The sequence below is a fragment of the Neopelma chrysocephalum genome, unplaced genomic scaffold (assembly GCF_003984885.1).
Source record: "Neopelma chrysocephalum unplaced genomic scaffold, ASM398488v2 Primary Assembly neopelma1_76309, whole genome shotgun sequence".
NCBI lineage: Eukaryota > Metazoa > Chordata > Aves > Passeriformes > Pipridae > Neopelma > Neopelma chrysocephalum.
The window spans coordinates 1-4159 of record NW_020909771.1 but is presented as its reverse complement, the minus strand read 5'-3'; the positions used below and the strand labels follow the sequence as shown (position 1 = coordinate 4159).

At 54.3% G+C, this 4159-nt stretch overlaps 1 pseudogene; it reads right to left on the bottom strand.

Moving 5' to 3' along the window:
• Positions 1–361: 361 nt before the first annotated feature.
• On the bottom strand, positions 362–1293 carry LOC113979356 (annotated as a pseudogene).
• Positions 1294–4159: the final 2866 nt, after the last annotated feature.

Genomic DNA, 4159 nt, shown 5'->3' with positions numbered 1-4159 from the left:
GCCTGCAGCTGCAGAGAAGTCAGAGAGGAAAGATGTCAGGCAAACAAGTCAGTGCAGAGTTCTTTATTTGGTTTAAGCACACAATTCCCAATTTGTGCAGCCTCTGGGACAGGCTAGAAAGGCAAACACTGAATTGAAAATGGTGTTTATGTATATAAATATATATATATAAAAGAATATAAATATAACTTTATATCTATAAATATAGATATAAAGATTTTTTTGTGTGAACAAATTCTCACAAAAATAACACCTCTCCCAGGAGCAAAAAATAGAGAAGATATGGTGAACCTTTAATGAAGTCCATAACAGGATTGGCCTTTAATGAGGCACATAACATGCAGAAGAAGGAGAGTTTATTGCTGCTGAAAAACACCCAGTTATCAGTTTCCTCAGGGCATCCTTGAGCTCCTGGTTCCTCAGGCTGTAGATGAAGGGGTTCAGTGCTGGAGACACCACCGAGTACAGAACTGACACCACCAGGTCCAGGGATGGGGAGGAGATGGAGGGGGGCTTCAGGTAGGCAAAGAATAAGGTGCTGATAAACAGGGAGACCACGGCCAGGTGAGGGAGACACATGGAAAAGGCTTTGTGCCGTCCCTGCTCAGAGGGGATCCTCAGCACAGCCCTGAAGATCTGCACATAGGAGAAAACAATGAAAACAAAGCAACTGAACAGTAAACAGGCACTAACCATAAGAAGCCCAAACTCCCTGCGGTAGCCTGAGTGTGAGCAGGAGAGCTTGAGGATGTGTGGGATTTCACAGAAGAACTGGCCCAGGGCATTGCCCTGGCACAGGGGCAGGGAAAATGTATTGGCTGTGTGCAGCAGAGAATAGACAAACCCAGTGGCCCAGGCAGCTGCTGCCATGTGGGCACAAGCTCTGCTGCCCAGGAGGGTCCCGTAGTGCAGGGGTTTGCAGATGGCAACGTAGCGGTCGTAGCACATGATGGTGAGAAGGAAATACTCTGCTGCAAATAAGAATATGAGGAGAAAAACCTGTGCAACACATCCCATGTAGGAGATGGTTGTGGTGCCCCAGAGGGAATTGTGCATGGCTTTGGGGACAGTGGTGCAGATGCAGCCCAGGTCTGTGAGGGAGAGGTTGAGCAGGAAGAAGCCCATGGGGGTGTGCAGGTGGTGGTCGCAGGCTACGGCGCTGAGGATGAGGCTGTTGGCCAGGAGGGCAGCCAGAGAGATGCCCAGGAAGAGCCAGAAGTGCAGGAGCTGCAGCTCCCGCCTGTCTGTGAATGCCAGGAGGAGAAAATGGGTGAAGGAGCTGCTGTTGGACATATGTTTCCCTTGCATACTGGCACCTGTCTGAGGAGAAAAAGGCAGTAACAAGTTATGGTGGATGTCTCAGAAAAAACTCTATTCCAGTCCTCATGTAAACCCCTCAAATCAACTTATCTCTCTCACAAAAATCTGTGGTTGGTCCATTTTAGGAGCTCCATTGAGTGCTGGCTCAGAAAGCTCCAACGAGCAGGGGGCTCTGCTGATGTTCTGGAGGATTCAGTTCTGCCCTACAACAACAGATAAATAGGAATTGGGAGTGATGTCTGATGAGATCCCCCCATGGTATTTAGCAGCTTCTCATCATTGTCACTCCCAATTCACCCCATTGCAGAGCAGAGATGTGGGAATACTTTTTTTAGTTTTTTTGCTTCTAGTTGCCCCAGAGGGAGTGGAATTTCTAAGGCAGAAATCCTTGGCATTTTTACTTCTGTCTACGAGACACTGTGTGGGTCCTGTGAGACAAAGAGATCATCCCTTCCTGTAGTGTGGGGCAGACAGTCTGTCCATCAGCCCTGCTCTCAGCTGCCCAAGGCTGTCACCTCTTGAGCTGCAGGGCAAAGGCACCCCAGTGTTCCCCTGAGGAGAAACTGGACCCTGCTGGGAGCTGGTGACTCCAGATCTGCAAACTCCTCATCTTGTCTCATCCCACCAAGGCAGATCTCAGCTCTGCCCTCCCAGCCAGGGGCACAGAGGGCTCATTCAAGCTGCCTGCACGCACCTTCCAGCCCCACTGCCATGGCCTCAGCGCTGAGGGGCTGTGGGGAGCACAGAGTTGGAATGGGAGAGCTGTGCCCTTCAGGAAGGCAGCCTGAAGCACAGCAGGATCATCCAGGGAGAGAACTGCACATCCTAAAGATGTTACATCCTGAATGGAGAGTCCTGCAGACTCTTTGTCCAGAGCTCCCACCTGAGCTGGGAACAAAGGCAGCATGAAGAGGAAGGGAAAGTGGAGACATTCCCCTCCACTCCTCTGGAAGCCCTACAGGGACACAGAGATGGGCAAAGGGAGTTTCCCCTCCTCAGGGCTCCACTACCAGGAAGGTAACTCATGTCATTGACCCCCTGGCCATGGAGGGAAAGGCTCTGCTAGGTGGGGGAGGAGATCAGGGGTTTGTTCTGGGCAAGAAATCAGCAGTGCAGGGGAGGGCCCAGAACTGCCCTAACCCCCTCCCAGGGCATTTCGGCAGCAGCTCCCTCTCAGTCTCTGCCCAGGGCTCTGCTGCCTGGAGCTGTCCCTGTCAGCAGCTGCTTCCCTGGGCCCAGGGCTGGGCCCTGCCAGTGCTACCAGAGCCCATCCCAGCCCTGGGGGCTCAGCTCTGCCCTGCAGAGCCCTCCCAGCAGCACAGGGCACTGCCCGGAGTATCTCTGGCTGGGCAGGCTCTGATGGCAAAGTCAGAGCAACCCTGAGGAGGCTGGAAAAGTGACACTGATGCTGCCTGTAAGGCACCATGTGCTGATCTCTGATACTGCCTGGTTTATTCACCTCTGAACAGAGCAGATTTGGAATTGCAGTGCTGCCCTCTGAAATGAGACATTAATTTGTACTTCCCATTACTCACAAGATAAGCAAGAGCACAGAACCTGAAGAATGGGTCACCCCCTCTGAGGCAGCCCCTGCCTTTCTGTGATCATTGAAAAGTCTCCTGTGAAATCTCCTCTTGTGCTCTCCAGCTGTGAGCAGCCCTGACTCACAGAGCACCTTATCCACATAAGGACTCAGCCCTCCCAGTCATTGTCCTTGCCCACAGCCCTTGTGCCCCAGCCCTGGGAGCAGCTCCCCGGGCTGGCTGAGAGCTGCCCCTGGCAGGCAGCAGAGTCCCTGCCCAGCACAGCGCCCTGGGCTGCAGGACCCTGCTCTGCCCCACAACCCTGGGCACCCCTGGCTGCACCCCCGGCTTCACAGCTCTGCCAAACTGCCCCAAAACAGCCCCTGCTCACCCATCCCATCAGCTGGGGCTGGGCCAGCTTTAGGACATGCCTCCAGGAGCTGCCCCTGCACTGCCCTGCAGCCACAGACTCACCATGTGCAGCCCTGCCAAGATTCCTCTTGCAGGGAGCTCTCAGCCCTCCTGCCAGTGCTGAGCCCCTGGAAGCTCTGTGTGTGCCCTGCTGGTGTCCCTGAGCTGCCCTGGCAGTGCCCTCAGCCCTGCTGGGCTGTGCAGAGGAGCTGCTCCTGGGCAGAGCTGTCTCTTTGAAGCTCTTCTTGCTTGCCAGGAGCTCCCTGTGTGCCAGGAGCCCGGCCCAGCTCAGCAGCACAGCAACAGCCCCAGGCATTTCATGACCCTCGGGGGGGGGAGGGGGTTGTTTACATGAGACTCAGTCCCTGGGAGTAAGTTCAAAGAACTTTTCAAGAAGTCAAAGTGAGATAGAAACACTAAAGTTTTTCGTAGTGCTAATGAGTCTCACTGAGGGACAAACTGAGAACGTGTCCCCAGGGTCAAGTTAGAGCAGAAAACTGCAGATAGTGATGACAAGGATGGACAAGCAAGGGAAAGGTGGCTCTAATGCTGAATAAACATTGAATTGTTTCCTTTATCCAGAGGACCAAGCCCTGACCCCCAGCCCCTGGGAAGGGACATTCTGTCCCTGCCTCATTCCTCAGGGCTCTTCCTGGGGCACTGGGATGTGGGATGTGCAATGCCAAGGGCAGGACCATGGGGTGGCACCTGCCAGGCTGCTGAGCAGGGACAAGGAGGCCATGAGGCCCCAGGGCTGCAAGGGCCACTTGTCTCCTCCTAGCATCAGGGGTACAGACAGCAGCCATGGCCAAAGGCCTGCAGAAGGGGGCTCTGTCAGGGCCTTTCAGCTTCTCCCCCTCCCTCTCTCCTCTCCAGCCCAGGCTGTCCTACGGTGTCCATGCCCT